The sequence below is a fragment of the Panthera pardus genome, unplaced genomic scaffold (assembly GCF_024362965.1).
Source record: "Panthera pardus isolate Hobbes unplaced genomic scaffold, ASM2436296v1 HiC_scaffold_11, whole genome shotgun sequence".
Classification (NCBI taxonomy): domain Eukaryota; kingdom Metazoa; phylum Chordata; class Mammalia; order Carnivora; family Felidae; genus Panthera; species Panthera pardus.
In genome coordinates, this window is record NW_026526666.1 from 70,213,440 (window position 1) to 70,230,654 (window position 17,215).

The 17,215-nt window shown below is 38.8% G+C and overlaps 1 protein-coding gene and 1 pseudogene across 2 annotated transcripts in view; one reads left to right on the forward strand and one right to left on the reverse strand.

The window, feature by feature from the left end:
• The window catches only part of PIK3R3 (phosphoinositide-3-kinase regulatory subunit 3), a 129,773-nt gene that overhangs the window by 12,793 nt on the left and 99,765 nt on the right, over window positions 1-17,215 (forward strand). The gene's annotated exons all lie outside the window — the stretch shown is intronic.
• On the reverse strand, window positions 13,999-14,193 carry LOC109266955 (translation machinery-associated protein 7-like; annotated as a pseudogene).

Consider the following 17,215-nt stretch of genomic DNA (forward strand, 5'->3'; position numbering starts at 1 on the left):
GTAAATCAGATGCTTTTGAGTTCCTAAAGGTGTGGGAGAGATTTGCAGTAGGTCTTTGACTACTCCCAGGGTATTAGTTGCTGAGGTCAATTTAAAGTTGCAGATGTAGGGCACCTGGCTGGCTCAGTTGTTAGAGAATGTGATTCTTGATTATGGGGTCATGAGTTTGAGCCCCACATTGGGGATAGAGTTTACTTAAAAAAATTTTTTCCCAGATGTTTAAGCTGCCTCATCTTATTTAAGCAGCTTTTTGAAAGCAAGTATGCATAACTTTTTTTGTATGGTCTTTTAAAAAAAGTTTTTATTTAAGGACACCTGGGTGGCTCAGTCGGTTAAACATCCGACTCTTGGTTTCGGCTCAGGTAATGATCTCCCGCTTTTGTGAGTTCCAAACTCTGCAATGGACTCTTCGCGCTGACAGTTCGGAGGCTGCTTGGGATTCTCTGTCTCCCTCTCTCTCTCTGCCTCTCCCCCACTCACGGCTGTCTCTGTCTTTCTCAAAATAAATAAACTTTAAAACAAAGTTTTTATTTAAATTGCAGTGTAATATTTCTAATAATACAGTGTAGTATTAGTTTCAGGTGTAAAATATAGTGATTCAGTACTTCCATATATCACCCAGTGCTCATCACAAGTGCACTCCTTAATCCTCATCACTTGTTTAACCTATCCATCCTGCCCCTCCCCTCCCAACTCCCTTTTGGTATCCATCAGTTTGTTCTCTATAGTTAAGAACTTTCTTGGTTTGCCTCTATCTCTTTTTTCCCCTCTTTGCTCATTTGTTTTGTTTCTAAAATTCCACATGAGTGAAATCATATGGTATTTGTCTTTCTCTGACTTACTTCACTTAGCATAATACTCTGGCTCCATCCATGTTGTTGCAGATAGCAAGATTTCATTCTTTTTTTATGGATGAATAAAAATCTTCTTTATTCATCAATTGATGGATACTTGGGCCGATTCCATAATTTGGCTGTGATAGATAATGCTGCTATTAACATCAGGGTGCATGTATCCCTTTGAATTAGTATTCTTTTATTCTTTGGGTAAAGAGTAGTTCTATTTTTAACTTTCTGAGGAACCTCCGTACTGTTTTCCACAGCAACTGCACCAGTTTGCTTTCCTACCAGCAGTGCAAGAGGGTTCCCCTTTCTCCACATCCTCGCCAGTACCCATTGTTGTTTGTGTTGTTGATTTTAGTCATTTGGACAGGTGTGAGTTGATATCTCATTGTAGTTTTGATTTGGATTTTCCCTGACGATGACTGATGTTGAGCATCTTTTCATGTGTCTGTTGGCCATCTGAATGTCTTCTTTGGAAAAATGTCATATCTTCTGCCCATTTTTTAATTGGATTGTTTTTTCGTGTTGATTTTAATAAGTTCTTTATATATTTTGAATATTAATCTTTTTAAAAACTTTTTTTATAAAAATTTTTAAATGTTTATTTTGAGAGAGAAAGAGACAGAGCCTGAGCAGGGGAGGGGAGGGGCAGAGAGAGAGGGAGACACAGAATCTGAAGCAGGCTCCAGGCTCTGAGCTGTCAGCACAGAGCCCAACTTGGGGCTCCAACCCACAAACCATGAGATCATGACCTGAGTCTACATCAGATGCTTAACCAACTGAGTCACTCAGGTGATCCTAATTTTTTTTTTTTCACATTTATTTATTTTTGAGAGAGCAAGTGTGTGCACTCAAGTTGAGGAGCAGAGAGAGGGAGATTCTGTGTGTGCACTCAAGTTGGGGAGGAGCCGAGAGAGGGAGACAGAATCCCAAGCAGGCTCCTCTTTGTGAGCACAGAGCCCAATGTGGGGCTCAAACTCACAAACTGGGAGATCATGACCCAAGCCAAACTCCAGGCACCCCTGGATGCTAACCTTTTATATATGTCCTTTGCAAATATCTTCTTTCATTGTCTAGAAATAGCTTCTTTCAGGGGTGCCTGGGTAGCTCAGTCGGTTAAGCGGCCGACTTCGGCTCAGGTCATGATCTCACGGTCCGTGAGTTCGAGCCCTGCGTTGGGCTCTGTGCTGACAGCTCAGAGTCTGGAGCCTGTTTCAGATTCTGTGTCTCCCTCTCTCTGACCCTCCCCCGTTCATGCTCTGTCTCTCTCTGTCTCAAAAATAAATAAATGTTAAAAAAAATTTTTTTTAATGAAAAAAAAAGAAATATCTTCTTTCATATCTAAAAAGAAGTTGCTATAGTTGATGTCAAAGAAGTTACTGCCCGCGTTCTCTAGGATTTTCATGGTTTCAGGTCTCACATTTAGTTCTTTAATCCGTTTTGAATTTATTTTTCTGCATGGTGTAAGAAAGTGGTCTACTTTCATCCTTTTGCATGTTGCTGTCTAGTTTTCCCAGAACCATTTGTTGAAGAAACCATCTTTTTCTTTTCCAAGTATTTATTTAAATTCCAGCTAGTTAAGGGGCGCCTGGGTCAGTGGGCTAAGCATCTGACTTCGTCTCAGGTCATGATCTGGCGGTTTGTGAGTTCGAGCCCCATGTCAGGCTGTGTGCTGACAGCTCAGAGCCTGGAGCCTGCTTCGGATTCTGTGTCTCCCTCTCTCTCTGCCCCTCCTTTGTGCCCTCTCTCTCTCACTCACTCTCTCTCTCTCTCTCTCTCAAAAATAACATTAAAAAAATAAATTCCAGCTAGTTAACATACAGTGCAATATTAGTTTCAGTTGTAGAATTCAGTGATTCATCGCTTACATACAGCATACAGTGCTCATCACAAGTGCCCTCCTTAATACTCATCACCTGTCTAACCCATCCCCTCCACCCACCTCCCCTCCAGTAACCATCAGTTTGTTCTCTATAGTTAAGAATCTCTTTCTTGGTTTGCCTCTCTCTCTTTTTTTTTTTCTCACCCTATGTTTGTTTCTTAAATTCCACATGAGTGAAATCATACGATATTTGTCTTTCTCTGACCTGCGTTATTTTGCTTTGCATAATACTCTCTAGCTTCATCCATGTTGTTGCAAATGGCAAGATTTCATTGTTTTTTTTTTATGGCTGAAAAATATTTCGTTATTGTATATATGATATTTATATACGTATACATACGCGCATACCATATCTTTATCCGTTCATCAGTCGATGGACATTTGGGCTCTTTCCATAATTTGGTTATTGTAGATAATGCTGCTGTAAATATCAGGTTGCATGTATCCCTTGAAATTAGTATTTTTGTATTCTTTGGGCAAATACCTGGTGTGCAATTTTGGATGGTAGGGTTGTTCTATTTTTAACTTTTTAGGGAACATCCGTGCTGTTTTCCACAGTGGCTGTACCAGTTTGCATTCCTGCCAGTAGTGCAGGAAGGCTCCTCTTTCTCCACATCCTCACCAGCACCTGTTGTTTCCTGTGTGTGTGTGTGTGTGTGTGTGTGTGTGTGTGTGTGTGTGTGTGTGTTATTCTCAAGATAGTTAGCATACAGTGTAGTCTTGGCTTTAGGAGTAGAATCCAGTGATTCATCACTTACATATAACACCCAGTGCTCTTCCCAGCGAGTGCCCTCCTTAATGCCCATTACCCATTTTCCCTACCCCCATCAACCCTGTTTGTTCTCTGTATTTAAGAGTCTTTTATGGTTTGCCTCCCTCTCTGTTTGTACCTTATTTTTCCTTCCCTTCTCCTACGATTGTCTGTTAAGTTTCTTAGATTCCACATATGAGTGAAATCATGTGATAAATGTCTTTCTCTGACTGAATTATTTCAGTTTAGCATAATACCCTCCAGTTCCATCCGTTGTTGCAAATGGCATGACTTCATTGTTTTTCATTGGTGAGTAGCATTACAACGTATGTATGTATGTGTGATATCTTTTTAATTTTTTGTAATGTTTTCATTTATTTTTGAGAGACAGAGCATGAGTGGGGGAGGGGCAGAGAGAGGGAGACGCAGAATCCAAAGCAAGCTCCAGGCTCTGAGCTGTCGGCACAGAGCCTAACACAGGGCCTGAACCCACGAACCTCGAGATCATGACCTGAGCAGAAGTTGGACACTTAACTGACAGAGCCACCCAGGCACCCTTGTATGACATCATCTTAATCCATTCATCAGTTGGTGGACATTTGGGCTTTTTCCATGATTTGGCTATTGTTGATGGTGCTGCCATAAACATTGGGGTGCACGTGCCCCTTCCAATCAGCACTCCTGTATCCTTTGGATCAATTCCTAGTAGTACAATTGCTGGGTCATAAGGTAATTCTATTTTTAATTTTTTGAGGAACCTTCACACTGTTTTCCAGAGTGGCTGCGCCAGTTTGCTTTCGCACCAACAGTGCAAGAAGGTTCCCCTTTCTCCACATCCTCACTAATACCTGTTATTTGTGTTGTTGATTTTAACCATTCTGACAGGTGTGAGTTTATACCTCATTGTAGTTTTGATTTGCATTTCCCTGATGATGAGCAATGTTGAGGATCTTTTCATGTATCTATTTGCCATCTGGATGTCTTCTTTGGAAAAGTGTCTATTTCATGTCTTCTGCCCATTTCTTCACTGGATTATTTGTTTTTTGGATGTTGAGTTTGATAAGTTCTTTATAGATTTTTGGCACTAACCCTTCATTTGCAAGTAGCTTCCCATTCCATCAGTTGATTGTTTCCTTTGTTGTACAGAAGCTTTTTATCTTGGTGAGGTCCCAATAGTTCAGTTTTGCTTTTGTTTCCCTTGCCTCTGGAGACATGTCAAGTAAGCAGTTGCTGTGGCTGAGGTCAAAGAGGTTGCTGCCTGTTTTTTTCTGTAGGATTTTGATGGTTTCCTTTCTCACATTTAGGTCTTTTATCCAATTTGAATTTATTTTTGTGTATGGTGTAAGAAAGTGGTCCAGTGGTCCAGTTTCATTCTTCTGCATGTTGCTGTCCAGTTCTCCCAAAACCATTTCTTAAAGAGATGGTCTTTTTTTTCATTGGATAACTCTTTCCTGCTTTGTTGAAGATTAGTTGGCCATACATTTGTGGGTCTATTTCTGGGTTCTCCATTCCATTGATCTATGTCTGTTTTTGTGCCAGTACCTTACTGTCTTGATGATTACAACTTTGTAATACAGGTTAAAGTCTGGGACTGTGATGCCTCCAGCTTTGGTTTTCTTTTTCAACATTTTGGCAATTTTGGGTCTTTTGTGGTTCCATACAGTTTTTAGGATGGATTGTTCTAGTTCTGTGAAGAATGCTGGTGCTATTTTTTTTAAAGTGTTTATTTATTTGCATTGTTTATTCTAATTAGATTATCAGTAACTTTTTAAGATTTGTAGGTGTTTTTTTTTTAATATGAAATTTATTGTCAAATTGGTTTCCATACAATACCCAGTACTCATCCCAACAGGTGCCCTCCTCAGTGCCCATCACCCACTTTCCCCTCCCTCCCTCCCCCCATCAACCCTCAGTTTATTCTCAGTTTTTAAGAGTCTCTTATGGTTTGGCTCCGTCCCTCTCTTTTTTTTTTTTTTTTCCCTTCCCCTCCCTCATGGTTTTGTTAAGTTTCTCAAGATCCACATAAGAGTAAAAACATATGGTATCTGTCTTTCTCTGCATGACTTATTTCACTTAGCATAACACTCTCCAGTTTCATCCACATTGCTACAAAAAGCCGTATTTCATTCTTTCTCATTGCCAAGTAGTATTCCATTGTATATATAAACCACAATTTCTTTATCCATTCATCAGTTGATGGACATTGGGGTGCAAGTGCCCCTATGCATCAGCACTCCTGTATCCCTTGGGTAAATTCCTAGCAGTGCTATTGCTGGGTCATAGGGTAGATCTATTTTTAATTTTTTGAGGAACCTCCACACTGTTTTCCAGAGTGGCTGCTGGTGCTATTTCGATTGGGATTGCATTGAATGTGTAGATTGCTTTAGTTAGTATCAACATTTTAACAATATTTGTTTTTCTGATCTAAGAACATGGAATGTTTTTCCATTTCTTTGTGTCTTCTTCAATTTCTTTCATAAACTTTGGATAGTTTTCTATAGATCTCTTACCTCTTTGGTTAGGTTTATTCCTAGATATTTTATAGTTTTTGATGTATTTATAAATGGGATTGATTCCCTGATATCTCTGTTGCTTCATTATTGGTGTATAGAAATACAACCGATTTCTGTACATTGATTTTATATCCTGCAACTTTGCTGAATTCCTGTATCAGCTCTAGCAGTTTTTTGGTGGAGTCTTTTGGATTTTTTTTTAAAACATTTATTTATTTTTTTATTTTGAGAGACATAGAGAGACAGAGCATAAGCTGGGGAGGGGCAGAGAGAGAAGGAGACACAGAATCCGAAGCAGGCTCTAGGCTGTCAGCACAGACCCTGACACGGGGCTCGAACTCACAGAGTGTGAGATCGTGACCTGAGCCAAAGTCGGATGTTTAACTGACTGAACCACCCAGGCACCCCTCTTTTGGATTTTCCATGTAGAGTATCATGTCATCTGTGAAGAGTGAAAGTTTGACTTCTTCTTTGCCAATTTGGATGCTTTTTATTGTTTTAGACTGTGAGTCTGGAGTCTTCTCTCGTCCAGCAAGAGAGCAGACACAGAATTGAATATGAGAGAGGCTAATGTCCAGGAGGAGGCAATAGCCCTGAACAGGGGTCTTGTCTCCGTATTTATTGAGCGCACAAGATCTTACACACATGGGGAACATGAAGCAAACCAGATCTTACACACGTGGTAAATGTGAAGAAAACAATCAGATAGTAATCATTAACTTGTATGTGTAAGTAAGGGGTCTGTGGGGCAAGTGGAGTTTGTGATTAACGTACATTGGTGCCAGATGGGAAGTAAGTTCCTGCAGGTGATATAACAAGTTACTCATGATCCCATCACAATATCTCACTAGCTAACCTTGGGCGCTTTCACCCCGTGGTGGTGGCTTTCTGCCCTAAGCTTTTTTCTAACTGATTTATGGAAGTAGAACCTATTTCCCCATATTTTATGTTGTTTTGTTGTCTGCTGAGGCTAGGACTTCCAACACTATGTTAAACAGCAGTGGTGAGAGCAGACATCCCAGTCATGTTCCTGATCTCAGGGAAAGCTCTCAGTTTTCCTCATTGAGGATGATATTAGCTGTGAGCCTTCATAATATGACTTTTATGATATTAAGGTATATTCCTTCTATCCCAACTTTCTTGAGGGTGTTTATTAAGAAAGGATGCTGTATTTTGTCAAATGTTTTTTCTGCATCTATTGGCAGGATCCTATGATTCTTATCCTTTCTTCTATTAATGTGATGTATCATGTTGATTGATTTGTGAATATTGAACCAGCCCTGCAGCCCAGGAATGAATCCCACTTGATCATGGTGGATAATTCTTTAAATGTACTGTTGAATTTAATTTGCTAGTATCTTGTTGGGAATTTTTGCATCCATATTCATTAGGAATATTGGCCTGTAATTCTTTTAGTGGGATCTTTGGTTTGGGAATCAAGGTAATGCTGGCTTCATAGCATGAGTCTGAAGTTTTCCTTCTGTTCCTGTTTTTTGAAACAGTTTGAGAAGAATAGATATTATCTCTCCTTTAATTGTATGGTAGAATTCCCTCTAGGAAGCCATCTGGCCCAGGACTCTTATTTGTTGGGAGATTTTTGATAACCGATTCAATTTCTTTGCTAGTTACAGGTCTGTTCAAATTTTCAATTTTTTCCCATTTGAGTTTTGGTAGGGTGTGAGTGTCTAGGAATTTGTACTTTTCTTCCAAATTGTCTAGTTTGTTGGCATATAATTTTTCATAGGATTCTCTAATAATTGTTTGTATTTCTGGGGTGTTGGTTCTGATCTCTTTCATTCATGATTTTATCTATTTGGGTCTTTTTTCTTTTTGGGAAGTCTGGTTAGGGGTTTATCAGTTTTATTTATTCTTTCAAAAAACCAGCTCTTAGATTCATTGATCTGTTCTACTGTTTTTTTTTTGTTTTTTTTTTTTTGGATTCTATATTGTTTATTTCTGCTCTAATCTTTATTGTGTCTCTTCTTCTGCTGGCTTTGGGCTTTCTTTGTTGCTACCTTTCTAGCTTCTTTAGTAAGGCTAGGTTGTATATTTGGGACCTTTCTTGCTTCTTGAGGTAGGCCTGGATTGCAATGTATTTTCCTCTTAGGACTGCCTTTGCTGCAGTCCAAAGAGTTTGGACTGTCATGTTTTCATTTTCATTTGCTTCCATTTATTTTTTAATTTCTTCTTTAATTTCCTGGCTGACCCATTCATTCTTTAATAGGATGTTCTTTAACCTCCATGTATTTGGGGGCTTTCCAAATTTTTTCTTGCGGTTGATTTCAAGTGTCATAGTGTTGTGATCTGAAAATATGCATGATATGATCTCAATCTTTTTATACTTGTTGAGGGCTGTTTTGTGACCCAGTATGTGATCGATTTTGGAAAATGTTCTATATGCACTCAAGAAGAATGTGTATTCTGCTTTCGGATGAAAAGTTTTGAATACATTTGTTAAGTCCATCTGGTCCAGTGTGTCATTCAGAGCTATTATTTCCTTATTGATTTTCTGCCTAGATGATCTGTCCTTTGTTGTAAGTGGAGTATTAAAGTCCCCTATAATTATGGTATTATTGTCTATACATTTATTTACATTTGTGATTAATTGATTTATATATTTGGGTTCTTTCATGTTAGGGGCATAAACATTTATAATTGTCAGCTCCTCTTGATGGATAGACCCCTTAATTATGATATAACGTCTTTCTTCATCTCTTGTTACAGTCTTTGTTGTAACATGTATTTTGTCTGGTATAAGTATGGCTACTCAGGCTTTCTTTTGACATTCAGTAACATGGATATATGGTTCTCCATCACTTTCAATATGCAGGTGTCTTCAGGTCTAAAATGAATCTCTTGTAGGCAGCATATAGATGGATCTTGTTTTTTAATCCGTTCTGATACCTTATGTCTTTTCATTGGCGCATTGTGTCCATTTATGTTCAGAGTGGTGATTTAAAGATATGGGTTTAGTGCCATTGTGTTATATGTAGGTTTCGTGCTTGTGGTGATGTCTCTGTCTCTGGTCCTTTGTAGTCTTTGCTGCTTTCCACTCACAGAGTCCCCCTTAGGATCTCCTACAGGACTGGTTTAATGGTCATGAATTCCTTTAGTTTTTGTTTGGGAAAACCTTTATCTCTCCTGCTATTCTGAATGACAGCCTTGCTGGATAAAGGATTCTTGGCTGCATATTTTTCCTATTGAGCACATTGAATATTTCCTGAAATGCCACTCCCTTCTGGCCTGCCAAGTTTCAATGGATAGGTCTGCTACTACCCTTATGTGTCTACCCTTGTAGGTTAAGGACCATTTGTCTCTAGCTGCTTTCAGAATTCTCTCTTTATCTGTGTATTTTGCTGGTTTCACTATGATATGCCATGGTGTTGATCTGTTTTTGTTGATTGTGAAGGGAGTTCTCTGTGCCTGTTGGACTTGGATGACTGTTTTCTTCCCCAGATTAGGGAAGTTCTCAGCCATAATTTGTTCAAATAAATCTTCTGCCCCTTTCTCTTGCTCTTCTTCTTCTGGAATTCCTATGATATGGATATTGTTTCATTTTATGGAATCACTTAGTTCTCTAATTCTCCCCTCATGATCTAGTAATTTCCTTTCCCTCTTTTTTTCAACTTCATCATTTTCCATACTTTTATCTTCTATTTCACCTATTCTCTCCTCTGCTTTTTCCATCCTCACTGTCACTGTTTCCAGTTTATTTTGCATCTCATTTATGGCATTTCTTAATTCATCATGACTATTTCTTAGGTCTTTGATCTCTGCAGCCATAGATTTTCTGCTGTTTTCTATGCTTTTTTTCAAGCCCAGCTGTTAGTCTTATGACTTTTATTCTAAATTCTTGTTCAGATATATTGCTTATATCTGTTTGAGCATTTCTTTGTCATTTCTTCCTGAATTTTCTTTTGAGGAGAATTCTTCTGTTTTGTCATTTTGGCTAGGTTTTTGTCTTTTATGTGTTTTAATAGCTTGTTATATGTCCTGCACCTGCGAGTACTACTACATTGAAAAGGGATCATACACTGTCCAGGGCCTGGCACTTCAGGAAGTGTTTTTGGAGTGTGTTGCATGCACTCCACTGGTGGGTTTTGGTTGCTCTATCCCACTGGTCAGTCCCCTGCAAAGTTCCTTTTTGCTTGTAGTGGTGGAGTGTTTGGATCTTCAACTAGGTGTAATTTGATTTGTTCATCGAAATAACTCTGGAAAAAAGGGAAAGGGTTGGGAGAAGCCCAATCTCATATAAAGAGAAAAATGAAAGGGGGGAAAAGAAGACCAAGCAGAGAGTCAAAAAACCCATAAGGCTTAATCCAGAGAAAGAGAAAGGAAAACGAAGAAGAAAAAGATATAGAAAAGGCGTAAAAAGAATGGAGTAAAAATGCCTGATTAAACAAACAAAACATAAAAAGAAAAAACAATTGTGTGTGTGTGTGTAGGTATAAAATAAGAATTGACCAAAAACAAACCAGAAACTATGAGCCTGATTCCAAAAGGAAAAAAGAAGAGGGTAGAAAGAAGACAAGAACCAACAAAGACAGACAAAAACAAAAAACAGTTGTCTGTTGGTGCCTGGGACCTGTGGCTGTGCTGGTCTGGAGAAGAGGCAGTCTGGTTGGCTCAGTGTCAGTCTTCCTCCAGCACATAAGTGGTTAGCAAGCATGGAGGGGTGGGGTTTGGTGTAAGCAGGTCTGCTTCCACTGGGGGCCTCTGTGCTGCTCCCTGAAGTCCCACTGTGTTGGTGTTGGGAAGAAAAATGGTGACACCCCAATCTCTCCTCCTCCCCAGACTGAGTATCTCAAACCACCCTGTTCAGGCAGCCCTCACAGAATAGCTCAGGCAGTCAACTTGCCCTGCTTCACAGTTCTCCTAGGCTTCCTAGGCCCTTGGCCGGGATTCAAAACCCAATGTTTTAAAGGTCCCTGTACTGCACAGACCCTATTCTGGTGTAGTGCCACTCCTCCCTGCTGATAAAAGGCCTTTGGCTGGCACCTGTAGGGTCTTTTCTCCTTGCGGGGGCAATAAGCCCTCTTACAGTCCTTGAGGAAGGGGACTCCTCTCCGAGTATGAGATTGCTGTCACGCCCCAGCGCTGGCTCCCCCTGACCCCCAGGTGTGTTCACAGGGTCAGCTCCAGTCCAGAGAAAGTCATGCACTTTTGAAACTTCTGATCTTCAGCTCCTAAAACTGTAATAAAAGTTGGAACTCTCCATACTTCTTGTTGCCTAGTCCATGGTCTGCAGAGGTTTTCCTCTTGTGCTAACTCAATGCTGCAATTCCAGAGTCCCTCCGTCTTTCTCTTCCTTTAGCCTCTCCACAGAAGGGGTTTCCTTCCCTCTGTGCCTGGGCCATTTTATCTCTCCAAATTCACATACAAGTATCTCCATCCTGCCAAGCTGTCTCCCTCCACCTGTAGAGGTCCTTCTGCCACTCTGCAGTTTGATTTCCTGGGTTGTTCCAAGTGATTTGACCTCAGCTGTGTTTGAGGGATGAAGGAAATCCTGGTCCCCCTACCTCTTCTCCATCTTAACACCTCTCCACCCATGTTGTTAATTTTAGCCATTCTAACAGGTGTGAGTTGATAGCTTATTTTAGTTTTAATTTGCATTTCCCTGTTGATGAATGATGTTGAGTATCTTTTCATGTGTCTGTTAGTCATCTGTATGTCTTCTTTGGAAAAATGAGACTGTCTTTTTCCCATTGGATGGTCTTTTTTTTTTTTTTAAATTTTTTAAATGTTTATTTTTGAGAGAGAGGGAGACATAGTGTGAGTGGGGGAGGGGCAGAGAGAGAGAGTGAGACCCAGAATTCGAAGCAGGATCCATGCGGGGCTTGAACTCGTGAACTGTGAGATCATGACCTGAGCTGAAGTCAGATACTTAACTAGCTGAGCCACCCAGACCTCCCACCCACTGGACATTCTTGCCTGCTTTGTCGAAGATTAATTGACCATATAGTTGTGGGTTCATTTTTGGGCTTTTTACTCTGTTCCATTGATCTATGTGTCTATTTTTGTGCCATTACCATACTGTTTTGTTTATGACATCTTTGTAACATAACTTGATGTCTGGAATTGTGATGCTTCCAGCTTTGCTTTTCTTTTTCAAGGTTGTTTTAGCTATTTAGGGTCTTTCGTCATTCCGTGCAAATTTTAGGATTGTTATAGCTTTGTGAAAATGCTGTTGGTATTTTGATAGAGATTGGAGTAAATGTATAGATTGCTTTGGGTAGCTTAGACATTTTAATAATATTTGCTCTTCCAATATAGGAACATGGAATGTCCTTCCATTTCTTTGTGTCATCTTTAATTTCATCAATGTTTTATAGTTTTCAGAGTATAGGTCTTTCACCTCTTTGGGTTAGGTTTATTTCTAGGTATCTTCTTATTTTTGATGCAGTTGTGAATGGGGTTGATTCCTTAATTTTTTTTTCTGCTGCTTTATTATTAGTGTATAGAAATACAACCAATTTCTGTACGTTGATTTTGTATCATGTGACTTTACTGAATTTGTTTATCAGTTCGAGCAGTGTTTTGGTGGAGTCTTTCAGGTTTTCTATATAGAATGTCATGTCATCTGCAGCTAGTGAAAGTTTTACTTCTTCCTTGCTGATTTGGATGCATTTTCTTTCTTTTTGTTGTCTGATTGCTGTAGTTAGGACTTCCGGTATTTTGTTGAATAAAAGTGGTAAGAGTGGACATTCTTGTCTTGCTCCTGATCTTGGGAAAGCTCTCAGTTTTCCCCCACTGTGTATGCTGTTTTCTGTGGGTTTTCATATATGGCCTTTATTATGTTGAGGTATGTTCCCTTTAAACCTACCTTGTTGAGGGTTTTTATCATGAATGGATGTTGTGCTTTGTCAAATGCTCTTTCTGCATCTGTTGAAGTGATCATATGGTTCTTATACTTTCTTTTATCAATGTGATATATCAGATTGATTTGCAAATACTGAACCACCCTTGAAACCCAGGAATAAATCCCACTTGATCATGGTGAATGATTTTTTTTTTAATGTACTGTTGGATCTGATGTGCTAATATTTTATTGAGAATTTTTGCATCTGTGTTCATCAGGGATATTAACCTGTATTTCTCTTTTTTTTAGTGTTGTCTTTATCTGGTTTTGGAATCAGGGTAATGCTGGCCTCATAGAAGAAATTTTGGAAGTTTTCCTTTTTTTTCTCTTTTTAGGAATAATTTGAGAATAATAGGTATTAACTCTGACTTAAACATTTGGTAGAATTCACCTGTGAAGCGATCTGGTCCTGGACTTTTGTTTGTTGTGATTTTTTTTTTTTTTTTTTTTGTTTTAATTATTGATTCAGTTTCTTTGTTGGCTATTGGTCTGTTCGCGTTTTCTATTTTTTTCCTGTTTCAGTTTTGGTAATATATGTTTCTAGGAATTTACACATTTCTTGTAGGTTGTCCAATTTGTTGGCATATAGTTTATTATAATATTATAATTGTTTGTATTTCTTTGGTTGTTATTTCTTTCTCGTTTGTGATCTTGTTTGTTTGGGTCCTTTTTCTCTCTTTTGATAAGTCTGACTAGGTGTTTATCAATTTTGTTAATCTTTTCAAAGAACCAGCTTTTGGTTTCATTGATATGTTTTTTTTTTGTTTCTGTATCAATTTATTTCTGCTCTAATCTTTATTATTTCCTTCCTTCAGTTGGCTTTAGGCATCATTTGGTGTTCTTTTTCTAGTTCCTTTAGGTGTAAGGTTAGGTTGTTTGAGATTTTTCTTCTTTAGGTAGGCCTGTATTGCTATATACTTTCCTCTTAGGATCACTTTTGCTGCAGCACAAGTGGGCATAAGTTATAAGAAAACTTTTTTTATGATTGATTTATTATTTTTTTTAACTAAAGTTTATTCTTAAATGTACAGCAGCATCTAAGACAATACTTTATTCTAGCTATAGGGGTAACAGATGCTATGTCAGGGAGTCCAGATGTTTAAACAAGAATGGAATTAAGGATCACCATTCCCTCAGGCACAAGGAATACCTTACTTTTTGCCAAATTTCTTAAATCCATCTGTGGCCCAGGGGACCCTTCTGCAGTTTTGGCTTTTAGCTCCTCAAGTTTCTTCTGCTCCTCTTTTCTGTTTCTGGTTGGATGCATTCTCTTCCTCATCTGTCTCTTTGGCCTGCTTCTAGAGCTGCTTCAGGAGCTGCTTCTTGACACTTTTGCGATTTGACATGGCATCTGCCACACCTTCCCCAGCAAGGAAGCTTGATTCATGAGTTAGGTTCAGTATTGGTGGAAATATGAATTACTATAGCCATTTTGGAAGGTTTATAAAAATTGGTGGAAGGCAATAATAATTAGATTCCTCTCCTAGAAATCTATTCTCTGGAAATGAAAGTATCAACATGAAAAGTATATGTATGCAATATTTTTATTTTTATTTTATTTTTTAATTTGTTTATTTTTAAGAGAGAGAGACAGAGCGTGAGCGGGGGAGGGGCAGAGGGAGAGGGAGACAGAATCTGAAGCAGGCTCTAGGCTCCGAGCTTTCAGTGCAGAGCCCAGTGTGGGACTCAAACTCATGAACTGTGAGATCATGACCTGAGCTGAAGTCAGATGCCCAACCGACTGAGCCACCCAGGTGCCCATATTTTTATTTTTAAATGAGCAGCAGGAAAAAGTTTATTAAGTATAAGATCAGGAAATAAGAATAACATGAAAGCTCTCTACAGAGAGGGGGAATTTGAAAATGAATGCCTGCAATATTGTGTTTAATGGCAAAAATTGGAAACAGCCTGAATGTCTATCAGTAGGGGGTATGAATATATAGACTGTGACGTACTTATATTGTAGAATATTATGCAACTCAAAGAGAATGAGTTACATCTGTATATCTTGACCTAGAAGAATATCTGTGCTAGGTTGTAGATTAAGACAGGCAAATTATAAAGAAATGTGTATAATAACATTTATACATTTGAGCCTAGGTGGTTCATTTGGTGAAATGTCTGACTCTTGATTTCAGCTCAGGTCATGATCTCGCGGTTTGGGAGTTCTAGCCCTGCATTGGGCTCCGCACTGACAGTGTGGAGCCTACTTGGGATTCTCTCTCTCTCTCTCTCTCTCTCTCTCTCCCTCTCTCTCCCTCTCTCCCTCTCCCCCCTCTCCCCCTCTCCCTCTCCCTCCCTCCCTCCCTCTCCTCTCTCCCCCTCTTCCCCTCTCCCTCTCCTTCTCCCTGTCCCTCTCTCCACCCCTTCCCCCTCGTGCATGCTCTTTCTCAAAATAAACGAACTTAAAAATATATATATCTTTTATAAAATAAAGATATAAATATGTAGTTTTATTTGGGGATTGTATGAACATGGAGAAAGGTGTAAAGGTGCATTTAAAATTTTTTTTTAATGTTTATTTATTTTTGAGAGAGAGAAAGAGCAGGAGTGGGGGAAGAGCAGAGAGAGAGGGAGACACAGACTCCAACGCAGGTTCCAGGTTCCAGTCTCTGCACTGTCAGCACAGAGCCTGTCGCGGGACTTGAACTCACGAGCTGTGAGATCATGACCTGAGCCGAAGTCGGATACTTAACCAACTGAGCCACCCAGACACCCCAAGGTGCATTTTATTCTAGGTATTCTTCTCATTGCTGGGAATATAGCAGTGAACAAAACAAAGTCTTTGCTTTATGTAGAGGAGGTATGACAACAAACAAATTAAGAAGTAAATATATAGTATGTTAGGTGAAGATTAATAATATAGAGAAAAAAACCCCTGCTGGTGAAAGGGGATGGGGGGCAGAGAGGAATGACTGTTTTATTCTGGTTAGTCAGAGGAAGCCTCACTGATATGGTGATACAACCTTTTTATTGTGAAATAAAACATATGCTAATAAGCATAGTTTACTGACATTGGTGAACAATTATGTAACTGGATAAAGATGCTGAAGATGGCCAGCTTCCCAGTAGCCAAAATCATGCCCCTTTCCAATTATAACCCCCTTCTTTGCACCAGAGTAAACCATTGACTTAACTTTTTTTTTTTGTTCACAGTTATTTTTTTTTATTTTTTATTTTTTAAAATTTACATCCAAATTAGTTAGCATATAGTGCAACAATGATTTCAGGAATAGATTCCTTAGTGCCCCTTACCCATTTAGCCCATCCCCCCTCCCACAACCCCTCCAGTAACCCTCAGTTTGTTCTCCATATTTATGAGTCTCTTCTGTTTTGTCCCCCTCCCTGTTTTTATATTATTTTTGTTTCCCTTCCCTTATGTTTATCTGTTTTGTCTCTTAAAAGTCCTCATATGAGTGAAGTCATATGATTTTTGTCCTTCTGTGACTAATTTCATTTAGCATAATACCCTCCAGTTCCATCCATGTAGTTGCAAATGGCAAGATTTCATTTTTTTTGATTGCCGAGTAATACTCCATTGTATATATATATACCACATCTTCTTTATCCATTCATCCCTCAATGGACATTTGGGCTCTTTCCATACTTTGGCTATTGTTGACAGTGCTGCTATAAACATGGGGGTGCATGTGTCCCTTCGAAGCAGCACACCTGTATCCCATGGATAAATGTCTAGTATGCAATTGCTGGGTTGTAGGGTAGTTCTATTTTTAGTTTTTTGAGGAACCTCCATACTGTTTTCCACAGTAGCTGCACCAGCTTGCATTCCCATTGACTTAACTTTTAATGGTAATTATTTCCTTGTTTTTCTTTATAGTTGTATTCCTAAATGCTATATTTTAGTTTTGCCTGTTTTTGAATATGATATGTATGGAATCACACTGTATTTATTCTTTTGTGGGTTTTGCTCACCATTATGCTGAGTCATCTATACTGTCTTTATGTAGCTGTAGTTTCCTTTTTTTTTTTTTTTTTTTTTGTTTTGTTATCTGATATTGTAGAACAGTTTATTTCTACTTTTAATAGACATTTGGGTAGTTTCTATTTTGGCTATTATGGAAAATGCTGCTGTGAGCATTTTGCATATATGTTCTACATGAATGCATTTTTGTATGGTATATCTAGGATTCAGAATTCTGGTTTATAAAATATGTGTATCTCAGCCCTTCTAGAGAATGCCAAATTATTTCCATCTATAATAGCATATGACAGTTAACTGTACATCTACAGTAACCGTAGGTATTGTGAGAAATTTACGTTTTTGCAAATCTCGTAAGTGTGTAGTGGTATATCATTATGGTTTAAATTCATTTGCATTTTTTTCATTCCTAATGAGGTTGGTCATCT